The 14566-nt window shown below is 49.8% G+C and overlaps 1 long non-coding RNA gene across 1 annotated transcript; it reads right to left on the reverse strand.

Moving 5' to 3' along the window:
- Positions 1–628: 628 nt before the first annotated feature.
- LOC143436935 (uncharacterized) lies at positions 629–3861 on the reverse strand. Its single transcript, XR_013106682.1, has 4 exons — positions 3642–3861; positions 2555–2971; positions 2316–2395; positions 629–1584 (listed from the first exon to the last, which is right to left on the reverse strand). It is a non-coding gene; the product is annotated as an uncharacterized LOC143436935 (long non-coding RNA).
- Between the last annotated feature and the right edge of the window lie 10705 nt (positions 3862–14566).

A 14566-nucleotide genomic window follows, 5' to 3' on the forward strand; every position in this document is an offset into this window, starting at 1 on the left:
ATATATAATTAAAAATAAGAAATCTTTTTTCTGTATCTTGGGGCTTGAGAGATGGATGGCTCAGCAGTTAAGATCATGTTTAATCCTTTAATCCCAGCACTTGGGAGACAGAGGCAGGCTGATTTCTAAGTTCGAGGCCAGCCTGGTCTACAGAGTGAGTTCCAGGACAGCCAGGGATACACAGAGGAAACCCTGTCTCGGAAACAAAACAAAACAAACAAACAAAAAAAAAAAGGTCATGTTCTGCTTGGGTTCAGTTCTTAGCACCCACAGGACGGCTCACAGTTGCCTGTAACCACACACCTCTGGGGATCCAATATCCCCTTCTGGCCTCCAAGGGCTCCTGTAGGCATGCTGTACATATGAATTCATGCAGACAAATGCAGGCAAATACATGTACACATAAAATAAATAGATACAGCTCTGTGCTGTGGCACATGCCTTTAATCCCAGCACTTGGGAGGCAGAGGCAGGCGGATTTCTAAGTTCGAGGCCAGCCTGGTCTACAGAGTGAGTTCCAGGACAGCCAGGGCTACACAGAGAAACCCTGTCTCGGGAAAAAAAAAAAAAAACTAGAAAGAAATGATTTTAAAATCCCTGTCCTCCTGGAGCTTCCGTTCTAGGAGAGAAAAGACTGTCAGAACCCAAAATATATGCAGTACTATATCAGATAGTGATAGGCTTAGTGGAGAAAATAAACCAGGAAGGAAGTTTAGAGCAAAGATGGCTGACAGTGTTGATCCGGAGAGCTTCTCACAGAATCCTTGTCAATCAGGACTGACTACATGGCTTAACAGGTCAAGATACTTTCTGCCCTCCTGCCAAACTAAATTGGATTCCCTGGGGTTTATATGTTGTCTTGTGACCCCCATACATAGACATTGGTGTATACACATGCACATGAATAAATTAATACATTTGATTGTAAAACAGTTTTTTTTCTTTAAAGAATATTAGTCTGCCCCAAGAGCTACAGGTGACTAACTGGCATCTCCATGAAGGATGACAAAGCCAGGGCCACAGGAGCTGCACAGGCTAGGAAGACTGGGAAGAGATGGAGACACTGGAATCTGAGCTCAGATTCTGCCTGAGGTTTGTAACCACAGCATGCTATTGGAGAGGGAGAAAGGGGGGGGGGGAGGATATAAGAGGGCGGATGGCAAGCTTTGCCATGGTGGCCATCTGGTTTCCAAGCTCAAAATCAGGACACGCTCTGAAAGGATTTTCCTGTTGCTAGAATTGAGAGCTGCCGTCTGGGAGAGGCGGTTTGGATGTTTGCCTGAAGGGTGGTATTTCTGAGACATTCCAGTGGCTTGTGGGGCCCATGAGACAGTCCAATGGTAGGGCATTGCCATGGCAACTATGGCCTGGTCACTGGGCCAGGATCCTGGTGCATGGCCACATAGCCAGGACACTTCATTGGTTGTGCACTTAAGACATCACGAAGATAAGCCTGATCCACTGAGCAACCCACACTGGAGGGACGTGGAAGGGAAGAAGGCTGGGTGTGGCCCACATCAGCCCACATTCTGGGCCAATCAAGACCATGGTCTGGTGGGCTCCAGGAAGTGCTCCAGGACAGGTCTGCAGGGGACATGAGGAGAAACTCAGGCTATATCATAATCTGGTAACACTTGAGTCTTCCCTCTGTAGTGTTAAGTCCTGCCCTCCTAAGTCATGAGGAGACCACCTGATTACTGGTTCATCTTTGTGGTGGGTGGGGATAGTGACTGTCTTCTTGGGTAATGCCTGGAGTTTGGGTAGAAACTACTTGGCTTGTGCATGGCAACTGCATAAGAGTAAGGCTGTTGGCTGTTTCACTCTACCCAGTAAGAGGCTGAGGGCATGCCAGAGTGGCAGGCTAGGCAGAAATGGGAAAAATTAGAGGGCTTGGGAAACACATGACCCACTCACCCAGGGCAGTTGTGAGTTCCCAGCCAAGCCCTGCTTAGCTTGTGGGTCTGGGCTTTGTCAGCAACAAAAGAACAATACCCTTCCCAAAAGGCTAGGCACTATGAAAGTATAAGCCCTCCCTCTCCTCCAGTTGCCAACATTGTGCATCCAAACGTCTTGTTCCTACAAGCCTTCCGTACTGCTCTGTGTTCATAAGAGCTGTCAGGTGCCTCCAGGACTTCAAACTTCCTGTTTGGGAAGACCTTCCTGGTAAATTTAGCACTGCCCTGAGGTTCATTTAAAAATAAATAAATAAAAAAAATAAACCCTAAAAAACAAGAGCCCCCCCCCCCCAAAAAAAAAACCAACATTGCTTTTAAAGAAGACGTAAAGGGGCTGGGAATGATGGTAGATGTTTTTACCTAGGATGCTAGAAGCCCTTGGGTTCAATCCCCAGCAGGGCCAAACCCAGTGTGGTGACTCTAATCCCAGCATTCAGAACCTAGAAGTAGAGAGATCAGAAGTTCAGGGTTATCTTAAGCTACATACCAAATTTGAAGCTAGCCAGGGAAACAGGAAACCCTGTCAAAAATAAGAAAACCAAACCAAACCAACCAACCAACCAACCAACCAAACCTGACAACAACAACAAAAAAAAAACCTTTTCAAAGCAGGAAAGAGCCAGAAGACATCTGTCTCCTCCACTCTCCAATTTCCATCGACTGAGTTTTCTCCCTCAGGCCTTGGCCATGGCAGAGCCAAGGAGAGCTGGAATCCAGCCCAGCTTTTTAACCAATAATTCATCACGTGACCTTACACTTCCTCTTGGAGCCTCCTTGCCTTCATTTGTAAATCGAGGGGTTCAGACTAGACTGTTTCTCAGGTCTAATCCTGACCTCTAAAGGATTGTATTCATTGATCTTTTCTGCTGGCTCATTCATACACAGCGTTTCCACTTCCTGACATAGTATATTTTTTAAAATGTGTTTGTTTACTGTCTGTCTTACTCCACTTTGGTTCCTTGCTCCCTGAGGGCAGGAGATTTTGCTTGTTTTCGTCACTGCTAGATTTCTGCCATCTGCAAAAAGAAAAAGAAAAAGAAAAAAAAGATAATGAGTTTGTGTCTGTGTTCTGGAAGGAAGCTGAGGTTGAACACTTAGAATCCAGAAGGGGACATCACTGAAAGTGTCTTTCTTAGTTATAGTCAAGGTAAGAGCTCAGCTCTCAGCAGGGAGTATCTGGGGTGGAGCCTTCGGGTCAGACCAGGCTTCCCAGAAGGGTTGCTTGGCAAGAAAGCAGCCACGCCCACCCGGCCCAGCTGGAAAGCAAGGCGGGACTCCATACTCCCACTCAGACCTCCTTTTCCTTCAGCCCCTGCTTTCCGCTGGAAGGGTAAAAAGGAGGGGCTTGGACCTGGAGTGGGGTGGGGCTCTCTTTGCCAGTACCTGATAAACACATCTGCTGGGTACTACTGGCCCTGTGCCAGCTTGTACGCTGCTGACCAGCATGTGATCTGGCTGGCGTGTAAAGCTAAGGCTGGGCTCACCAGCCTTCTCTCTACGTGATCTGACACGGCGTTGGGAGCTGTCCGCTTGCTCTCCCTGGAACTGCTCTAACTTTGTCTAGATCCAATTTGAGGCAGCAAGTCTGGTTGGTAACATTACCTCGAGGATGGAAGTGGAGCGTGACTGAAGGCAGGGAGGAGACAGGGTCTGTCTAGTCCATGAGTGCTGGCTATGTGGACTTACCAAGCCCTCAGTAGGATGACCTGGGAGTTTAGTTGAGTAGGATTTGAAATCCTACTCCGTCGTCATTTCTTTGCTGGGCAATTTGGACCTGCTTCTTGACATCTCTGGTCTTCTGTTTTCATCCTCTATAAAAATGGGAATGGGGATCAAGGGAGATGTAGAAGTTCTGTGAGGATTTAAAGAGCATCTGTGCACCAGGCTTAGCACAGAGCCTGGACACACCGGGAATGCTCTGTTATTATAATTAGAGACCAGAGGCCACCCCCTTCCCTATTCTCACTCCTCGGGATCTCCACCCCCCTCTCCAGCTCCATTTAATTCTGAGTGTTTTAGGTCATTCTATGGCTGGCGGTCTGCCAAGGCTCTGACAAAGACAGGAGTTCCTGCTCATTCATCCTAATGCAAGTTCCTGCGTTTATGATAATAGGGGAAATGCATGAAAGGGCTCACTGCCTGTGGAGGGGAAATCGGCTTAGAATTGAAAACCGAGCCCTTCCTAGGCTCAGCTCTCCCCTCCCAGCGCTTTGGCTGAGGCGACAGAAGAGAGGGTGGCTGGGAGGAGCCGAGAAGGGAAGAGGGCGGTGAGGCAGAACTCACTGAAGGGGACCGAAGGGCAGGGAGGGGGCCACCGGAGAGGGCCTGGTTCGTCCGGTGAATGGGTTTCAGGGTGGCTGAGGAAGCCTGCCAAAAAGGCGGAGTGAAAAGGCCAGACCCTGTGAGGCGCTGCGCTAGCGGTTTCCATGGCGACCCTAGCTGCCTCTGGGCCCCGGTGGCTGGTTGGCTGGCTCCATGGCGGGGCCTCGTCTGCCACCACATGGTTACTCTGCTTGAAAAAGAGGAAAAAAAATCTGAAGGGTTGTCTAGGCCCAGTCAGTGCCACCGTGCTCCCTGCCTGCCTCACAAGGGATCCTGAGGCCAGTGGATGCAGGTGCATTTGGTCTAGCAGAGGGGTCTGGAAAGCAGGGACAGGGTTCGAAGACTTATCAGCCATGGATGAGAAATTCTAGGGGAGAGGGAGAAATTGAGAGGAACACACACGGTAGGGAAGCGAGCCTGAAAGTGTCTTGGGCTCCTGTTGGTGGAGTACTTGCCTACATTGAATAGGGCCCTGGGTTCGATCCCCAGCACCACATACATTAAGTGGTGTTCCATACCAGTACTCCCAGCATTTGTGAGGTGGAGGTATGAAGATCTGAAGTTCAAGGCCATCTTCAGCTACACACCACCTTAGCAATTAGATTTTAAAGCAGAAATACATTTTTAAAAGGGTGTGTTGTGTGTTGCCTACATGAGTCAGAGATGTAGGGTCTCTTGGAGTTGAAGTTACAAGAAGTTACAATGTGAGCTACCTGATGGTTCCACATTGGTGAGGCTGGGGAGATGCCTCAGTGGGTATGGGTGCTTACCACTAAGGCTGAGGAGCCGAGTTGGATCTTAAGGACCCACAGTGATTGGTGGAAGGAGAGAAGTGACTCCTGAAGGTAGTTCTGTCTTTCACACACAAAAGATAAATGTATGAAGGTATCATCAAAGCAGGGGCAGGGCTGGAAAGATGGCTCATGGGTTAAGAAGAACACTGGCTGTTCTTCCAGAAGAACTCGGTTTTATTTGCAGCACCCACAACTCCAGTCCCAAGGGATTTATTTGGTGCCCTTTTCTGGCCTCTGCAGGCACCAGGCATAGACATGGTACACACATGGACATGCTAATAAAACATCTATATACATAGAAGTAAGAAATAAAGGTTAAAACATTAAGAATAAAATAAAAAAATTAAGAAGAGTGAAATTCATCTTATTTGTCACTGAAGGAGGCCCTGCCGCTCCATATGCATGGAGCCCTTACCAACTCTGAGGCATTGGGCAGGTACTTCCAGAACACGGGGGGCGGGGTGTGTGTGGTTTGGACAGGTATATGGGTACCTGGCTCATTTTTTATGGGAGCTTTATTGAAATTCTCTGGATCATTCCCATCTTCCTCTGCATAGAGTGCTATTTTGTGAAAGAATGGGTGCGGGGCAGGGACTCTATTTGTTTCCAGGCCTGCCCTGTGTTCATGACCCTGGCTTCTAACCCTTTGCTCAGATTGCCTTCCAAAGACCCACACTTTGGCTAGGGAAAGCTGAACTACATATGGGGCGTTCAAGACCAGTCTGGGTAATTTATGGAGACCTCGTTCCTGGAAAATTAAAAAGAGAGAGCTGGGACTGGAGAGATGGCTCAGCGGTTAAGAGCACTGACTGCTCTTCCAGAGGTCTGAGTTCAATTCCCAGCAACCACATGGCAGCTCACAACCATCTGTAATGGGATATGATGCCCTCTTCTTTCGGGTTTGTCTGAAGACAGCTACAGTGTACGCATATAAATGAAATAAATAAATCTTAGAGAGAGAGAGAGAGAGAGAGAGAGAGAGAGAGAGAGAGACCTGGAGCTCTTTGGCTAAGTGGTAGTGCACCCACAAAAGCCTTGGGGATCACATCCAGCACCCACCCTTGGTTCTACAGCAGCCTTAACACCGGCAGAGTGCTGCTCACTTGCTTATGGGTGGAAGCTGGAGACAGGAGTGAAAGCCTTAGAAGCAGGATCTCCCTGGGTGTTGCCCAACACCAGTTTCAGTTCTAGAACAGTCCTAGGAAAATGAGGGACTGGTAAGCCATCTGAACCAGCCAGTTTTTCTTAAACGTGTATCCCCTCTGATGGGGCTCAGAAAATGTAACTGGATGGTTTTGTGTGTCAACTTGACACAAGCTGGAGTTATCACTGAGAAAGGAGCCTCCCTTGAGGAAATGCCTCCATGAGATCCAGCTGTAAGGTATTTTCTCAATTAGTGATCAAGGATGGAAGGGCCCATTGTGGGTAGTCTGCAGGACTGTGAAAGGACAGCATTGTTTCTAGTCAAGCACTGGCTAGAGATGGCTGGAGACCCAGCAGGTTAGAGACCACACAGGTTTCCCTGCAAGGGACGACATACATTTCTTTCGACACCCTCCCAGACTCTAGGCTCCTGACACGAGAACCAGCACCTTCATAGATACGTGCCTTTCAGGCACGTAGTTGTAGCCGCCTGCGGCCACAAGTCAACTGGGTTCACCTGAAAGGGGGCTGGGAATGAAAGGGGACAGAGGGCGAGAAGAGATGAAGCCAAGACAAAGTTCTCTGATCAAGGATCAAAGCTTTAATGTTCAGCTCTCAATTTAAAGGGGAAGGCCCAACCCACAACCCCTCCTGGTTTCAGCCGGAGATGGGTGGGATAATCCACAATCCGTTCTAGGTCACGGTCAGAGACGTCTCAAGGCAAGCCCAGGGGCAGTTCTGCTTCTGTGTCCTGTGCAGCCAAGGTGGGTAACTCCACCTAGATCCTATCACTTGGTCTGCTGTGGTAAACAAGGTCTCTCTGGTCTGCTCAAGGCTTGGGGGGAAGGGCACTCGTAGTACAACGCCCCTACTATCCCCTCCACAGGTAGAAAGCGTGACTACAGGCCACGGCCACGGAGCCTCAAGATAGGTCTCCTTATTAATGAGGTACCTAAAGGCCAGAGGGCATAGCCAACTAAACATTCCTTCCCAGACCCTCTTCCTTGGAAAAGGTATTTAACCTCAGACTTCACTCTGTAGACCAGGCTGGCCTCAAACTCAGAAATCCACCTGCCTCTGCCTCCCAAGTGCTGGGATTAAAAGCCTGTGCTTCCACTACCTGGCTTGAGAATTTTTTTTTTTTTTTTTTTTTTTTGAGACATGGTTTCTCTGTGTAGCCCTGGCTGTCCTGGAACTCACTCTGTAGACCAGGCTGGCCTCAAACTCAGAAATCTGCCTGCCTCTGCCTCCCAAGTGCTGGGATTAAAGGCGTGCGCCACCACTGCCCAGCCTGAGAATATCTTTTTGAGAAGATGGCCTCTAGGCTAAAGAGATAGCTGGGCTGTTAAAGGTCAGGCTTACCACCCCCACCCCCCACCCCAGTTCCAAAAACAAAAAACCAAGCAAACAAAAATATGGCAATGGTGGCATTCAGGGAGACATGGTGCTGGAGAAGGAGCTGAGAGTTCCACGTCTGGATCCACAGGAAACAGGAAGAGAGTGGCACACTGGGCGTGGCTTAAGCATCTGAGACCTCAGAACCCACCCTCTAGTGACACATTTCCTCCAACAGGGCCGTACCTCGTAATAGTGCCAGTCCCTGATGACCAAGCCTCCAAACATATGAGTCTATGGGGACTTTCCTATTCAAACCACAACAGGGAGCCAGGAGTGTAAAGGTCCTGAGGCACAAGGAGCATCTTTGGAAAGCTGCTTGCTAGTCATGGGTTTGGACAGGACCAGTCTTTGAAGGGCTTTTTGGCCCAGGGGATGGAGGTTTTTTTTTTTTTTGTTTTTTTTTTTTTTTTGGTAAATATATTGTATAACCATGGTGAAGTTTACCCAGGGGACTGACAGGATGTGGCAACACTCTGGCTTCTAATAGAAAAAGGGTAGGGGTGAGGTGGGCTCAGGACGGTCTCTGGAAGTAGAGAGTCGGTGGTGGGAGGAAGAGATAGGTGGTGAATTTAGACTGTAGGGGGAGATGGAGAAGAACAGAGATCAGGACAAGTTGGTTCTGAGGGACAGTGTGTGGCCTGGGGCAGGAAGGAAAGAGTCACACAGAGACTTTAGGTTTCAAGCTGAAGGGTCCCAGCATGCATGATAGATAATACAGTGTCCACACTGTCAAAGAAAGCCCCCAACTCACCATAGAGCCTACAGGGACAGACCTGTCAGAGTCTGTGTGAATGGCACGGTACACAGATGTGGGAGGCACAGTGTCATAGGGGTTAACATGTCAACCAGTTAGGCCTGCTTTCTGTTGTTTGTTTGTGTGGAACTTTTGCTCTTGTTTTTGTGAGCCTTGATCTCAAGTGGCCTGAGTTGGCCTTCAGTTTGGCAGGTATATAGTACAGGCTGGCCTTGAACTCTCATTCCTCCTGTCGTAGAGACAGTGCTGAGATTTCAAGCATCTGCCACTGTGCTTGGCTTTAGCATGGTTTTGAAGGTGTTCCCTGCAAAGGCTCAGGACCTTATATCCTTCTCCTGCTGGGGAACCCCTGATGACTTTGGCTCTTTCCTTGCAGGTTGAAGCCTTAGTTTCCCACACAAGAACTTCTGCATTTGGCAAGAACAAAGTGAACAGATGTGTGGACAGGATCAACCTAGGATAGTACGGCCCACAGTAGGTGCTTTAAGATCATCACATAGACCAGAGCTGGCTTCCAACTTGTGGCAATTCTCTTGGTTCTTCCCCCTAAGTTATGGGATTACCAGGTTCTGGCTCATAGTAGGTGCATGATGAGTCTTGTTTTGTTTTGTTTTGTTTTTCCGGAACTTTCTTTTTTCTCCACATAGTAACAGAATTGCTTACTGCTTGTGTGAGTGCAGGGTGTATTTCTAAGGAGAACTCATCTTTGATGGCCTTGGGCACCCAAACCATCTTTGCCTATTGGGCCAAACTTTTGCATTTTGTGATACCATTAAGAGAACGAAGGTCAAAGGTGAAGATGATGATCTGGGGACCTAGTTAGACATGGTGGAGGAGGGCGCCTCGCTGGGGCGGGCCTTCTACCTTCCCTAGTGGGAGGCGATGTTGGCATCATCTCAGCAGATGCAGTCTAGGCTTCTCAGATTGGGGCCCAGCAGAGAGCTGGGGGAGAGGAGGAGACTGGCTAGGGCCTCTGGGGGCCGGGGAAGGCTAAGGCTGCCAGCCTGCCAGCTGACCCTGCTATTTTTAACTCTGGAATGTGCCTCCTGAGCCCCCTTCCCTTATGTTTATCTCACTTTTGAGTCCTGATTCCCCCTGGCAAGTCTGTATCAGGAAAGAGAGTGGGGACCTGAGGGTGTCATATGGGGAAAGATGGGATAGGCTGAGTTGGTTGGGTCCCCCTCCCCCTCTCCACCAGTGATCTAGAGCTGGGCTGCCTTTCCCTCCTTTCTTTCCTTTCTTTTCTTTTTTTCTTTAACCTTCTTTTTTTTTTTTTTTTTTTTTGGAGACAGACTTTCAGGATCCTCCTGCCTCAGCCCCCAGAACAGTATAGTGAGCGTGGGCTGTACACCACGCCAGGGTCCTCTCCTCCCCTTCTGATTTTTAGTTGAAATGGAGACACCCCCCACCCCCACCCCCACCCCTGGGCTCTGAGAAACCTTGGCTCTCATTCAGTTGTGCTGACCAGCATGGGCCCTCCACTCTGCTCAGCCAGGTTCCCTCATCCCTCTTCTAGCACCTCAGGACATACTGTGGCTCTCTTAAAGAACAGCAGGAACCACTAGATTGAACACAGTCAGCTTGGGGTCTGTCCTTTTCTCTGTGAAGCCGAGAGCAGCACAGAAATAGGGAACTCTCCTGACTCTGGGACACTGTTCACTAAGTATCAGGCAGTTCCCTCTAACACGGCAATGGCACCAAGGGTACTGAGGGCCATGAGTCTCCAGGGGTCTTTGTAGGTCACTCGGAAGAAGCCACTCCCTTCTCAGAGGGCTGACAGTCAATGCCAGAGTAGAAGGTTTTACTCTGGGATGCTAAGGAACTATCATTTACTGCTTTTCTTCCTATGCCCCTCCCCCAACAAATTTGCTCTAACGCTAAAAGTGAGGGGTTTCTTTGGAGACAATTACCTCTTGTCCCCAGTCAAAGACTAAGATCTCAAGGGCACAGATGCCAAGCGGATGGAGGGCAGTACTGCCTTGATACTCTCATGAGGACTTTCTCAGGGACCAGGCTGCCTCCTCCTGTCTGCTCCTTCAAGCTAGCTGAGCACTGGAACAGGCAGTCAGCACATACTTCTGTTGTCCGGCCATTGAGGAGACAATAGGAGGGTTCTGGCTGCGGATATGGCTAGCGTGTCAGTCCTGAGCTGGACACACACACTCCAGACCCAGAAATGACCCAAGGGCCTTGTGGACTGTGGTGTGGGCATGCCCAGGCCAGATGTGGTAGAGGACAGGGTGGGGAATGTCATGGGGACAACCTCTTGCCCCTGGGCATGGAGCCAAGGTCACTTAGAAGGAAAAAAGGTGACAGCTGCCACATCCCGGGAAAGGCATTGACCTTTAGAAAGGCAGACAGAAATAGCCCGGGGTGAGAGAGGGGTGGGGGACGGACGGACACACTCCTGTGTGGGAGAGAGGCTCACGGTGGCAGGGCAGGCCCAGCACTTGGCAGGGAAGAGCCACCTCAGCATCCCCGTGCCAGGCACCCTGCTGGCTAGGCCACATGCCACTTCCTCAGTTTCCAGCAGCCACTCTGGAAACTGAGGTTTTGTCTTTGTTTTACGTAGAGGAACCTGAGTCTGAGAGGAAAGGCCAAACCTAGAAGAACAGAGCTGGACCCATCCGGGCCAAGCTGGTCTGACTTAGCCCTTTGTTCAATGGCCACTGCCCTCCTGGAGTACTCCTAGGATGTTGTATAGGGTAAAGAAAGATGGACTTTAGCCTGATCTGACTTCCCTTAAGGTCTGGGGGCCCCAAAAGGCCAAGTTCAAGTGTTGTGGTTTACCAGATGGACTTAAGCTTTTACATCTAGATATAGTACCAATTTTCCTCCCTCTCTTGCTCAAGAAAGGGAAAAACCAGGAGTTCTTTCAGCGCACCCCATATATCCAAGTGTGCCAAGCTCCCTGCTGGGCTGAGCCCTAGAAACCCTTCCCCAGAGGCTGTGGCAAGGACACACCAGGGGAATGGCCCCAGCTCAAGCTGATGTCTGGATAGTGCCTGTAACAGGCTCAAAATAACCCCTGAGGATGGGCTGGCTCCTTTCCTCCCTGCGGCTCCTAGCCTCAGCAGCTCCAGCTGTTTCTGCTTATCTGAAGCCAGGGAGGCTGGTTGCCTGGATACCAGTGCTGCTGATTAGCAGTTAGGTCCTTCAGTGGCAGACAGAGATGCAGCATCCCCAGCCAGCTAGGCGTGGCATCTCTACCCCCGCAGCTCTGGCTCTAAGAAGGATTGGAAACCTGGTTGGGGGGTGCTCTCTGCCTGTAGACATCTCTAAGAGGCAGTCTGCAGAGAAGAAGCTGAATCCTGCCTTTTGCTGATGCTGTGATCTTACTCACATAAATAAATGTCTTTCTTTATTCAGGTTTTGTTTTTTTTTTTGTTTTTTTTTTGTTTTTTTTTTTTGTTTTTTTTTTTGGTGGAGGGGGTGGGGTGGGGTGTATGGTCTCATGTAACCCAGACTGGTCTGGAACTCTATATAGCTGAGAATCCGTCTTGTCTTCACTATCCAGGTGCTAAGATGGCAGGCGTTTGCCATCCTACCAGACTGGTCATTTTGACATCTCTGAGTTTGTTTGTTTGGTTGGTTGGTTTGTTTGTTTTTTTTTTTTCCCCAGAAGGGAGATGCAGAACCTCTAACCCAAGAAGCTATTACAGAGTAAATTCAGTGATTGGATGAACGGATAAGCATGCGGTGTGACTGCTTCCTTCTGCTTAGTTAGGTTCTGTCTGGAACCTTCTGACTATGTGTGCAACAGAAAAGCGAAGGGAAGCTGCTGAGGAGGGAACTTTGGAGCCAGTCTCGTGGCTCCCCCTGTCTCCAAGGAAGGGGCTATAATATGACACTGCCATGACATGATGTATGACTGGGTGTTCAGGACTAAGCTGCAGGTGGAAGCAATGGGGGATGGGCTAAGAAAAAGCAGGCAAGACAGCAGGCCACTCATCCCAGAAGGAGCCCAAAAGGAGGCCAAGATTGGCATCTATCCTTATGAAAATTCCTTTCTAGCATCCATTTCCTGCCAAGGGAATGGGCCAGGCTGTTGGACTGCAAGCAGAAAACCAAGGCACAGAGGAGAGCAGGACTCAGCATTGCCAGCTGCTCAAGGTGGCCTGTCACAGCCCTGGGGCAGGACAAAAGGCAAGGCCAGTGGAGTAGACATGTAACCCAGAGGGGAAGGCCTTCTGGTATACCCACATTTAGTGGTCCTGCCGCATTCGAAGATGAGCTAGGCAGACCCCAGGAATAGAAGGCAGCTGGGGTTGGTGAGTACTGACTTTACGTGGTGAAATGCACTTTTCTGGTTCATTGCTTAGTTCTCTAGAGCCCCTGTCCAGTGTGCCAGCCTGGTGGAGTAGGCAAGGGGACAGGATAAAAAGCAACAGATGATCACAGGCCTTTGGGAAGCCTAAGGGCTGTAGGTTCTCTCTCCTTAATCCTCTTCATTTAAAGGGCAGGGAAGAAAAGGCTGGAGGAGGGACTGGGTATCATTCACCAGGGCCTCTCTACCTTTTCTCTCTCTGAATGGAGTGGTGAGATCAGCCTATGCCTGTTGGTAGCAGAGAGGAACCCATGAATAATGCAGGCAGGAGTGAGGTTTCTAGAAAATGGTTACCATTTCATCAAAGCAGTGAACGTGCCTCGAATACAAAATGGAAGGTGGCTGGAGCTACAGCAACAGGGAGGGCTCGGGCTGCCTTTGGGACCTCAGGTTGAGGGAGTTGAGACGTCAGCTGGGCAGAATCGGCAAATTGCCCGAGGCAGGACTTCCACACTAAGGCATAGCTTCTGCAGGAGATGAACTTCCTCAAGGAAACGGAAGAGGCTCCCAGAGATGTGTGTATGCCGAGGCTAAACATGGATGGACTGACTGAAGGACTTTTAGCACCTTGGGATTTTTATACTGGGGAAAACCAAGAGTCGTGGAAAGCAGAGATGGCTTAAGACTCTAATGAAGAAAGTAGGCAGGCATATGTTGTGTTGCATGCTCATGACCTCAGTATTTAAGAGGTAGAAGCAGGAGAATGAGGAGCTCAAGTCTATCCTTGGCTACATATCCAACTGAAGACCAGCCTGGGCTAAATAAGATACTACCTTTACAAAGAACTCTTAAGAGGAGGGATTAGATTGTGCTTGGTTAGAAAAAGGCTCCACCTCCTGATAGAGCTCATGACAAGCCCTCAAAACGACATGGCTGCGAGCTTCCTCTGAGTTCCATGGGATTCCGTGTAAGGACTTCTCCTCAGATAAGGTTTCTCTGTGTAACCCTAGCTGTCCAGCAACTTTTGCTATAGACCAGGCTGGCCTAGAAGAGATCCATCTGCCTCTGCCTCTCCAGTGCTGGGATTAAGAAAGGCAAGGCTGCATCACTACCACCCAGTTGAGGTCCTACCACGGAAGGATCTTAACAAGACAAGAGCAGTTTTGAGTATAAGCTCACTGTGACACTGTGATCCCACTGCTATGGGACATCAAGAAACCCGATGGGACTGGGATGGGACGTGGCTTCCAGACCCAGTGGTCCCGCTGTGATTTGAGGCTGGGAATGCAGGGCTGGCTTGCTCCAAAGCTATTGGAATATCCTAGGTGCAAGAGGCTAGCAAGGTACAGGCCCTATGGAGGCCTTGTGAAAACACAGGCGACCATTCTTGATGACATGTTGGAGGGCAGGAGAGAAAGGAGCATCAAAGGAAGCCTGCGGGCCCTGGGTGTAGGGTGAGTTCCATGTGAGAGACGTGGTAGACACAGCCTCTGAAGCTGGACCTCAGGAGTGTGGACAGGTGACATCCCGCCTTCAAGGCCACCAGAAAAAGGGACCAGGCGAAGAATGGATACTGGCAAAGTCCGTCCATCTGGGCTCTTAGCTGTGGGTAATTCTGTCACTTAGGCAGAGGAGACCCTATTAATTTTGGTTCCTGAGTCTCCATGAGCCCAAGCTATCGGAAATCTTTTCTCCTTGCTCGCACATGTGCCTTTGGGCTGTTGCCCCTGCTGTTGCAGCTTCGAAAAACACTTTCCCATAGGAATGCCCCAGGAGAGAGACTTTCTCCTCCCCCAAGCTCCTCCGCTGCCAGCAATGAGCCCTGAGGGGTGTTGCACATGTGGGTGTTCCCAGCAAAATCCCATGGGGGGGTGGGCCTGGGGTGTTGCTGCGGGAGGTGGGATGGCACAGGTAGAGTGCAGTCTCTCAGGGG

The sequence above is a fragment of the Arvicanthis niloticus genome, chromosome 23, assembly GCF_011762505.2.
Source record: "Arvicanthis niloticus isolate mArvNil1 chromosome 23, mArvNil1.pat.X, whole genome shotgun sequence".
Taxonomy (NCBI): domain Eukaryota; kingdom Metazoa; phylum Chordata; class Mammalia; order Rodentia; family Muridae; genus Arvicanthis; species Arvicanthis niloticus.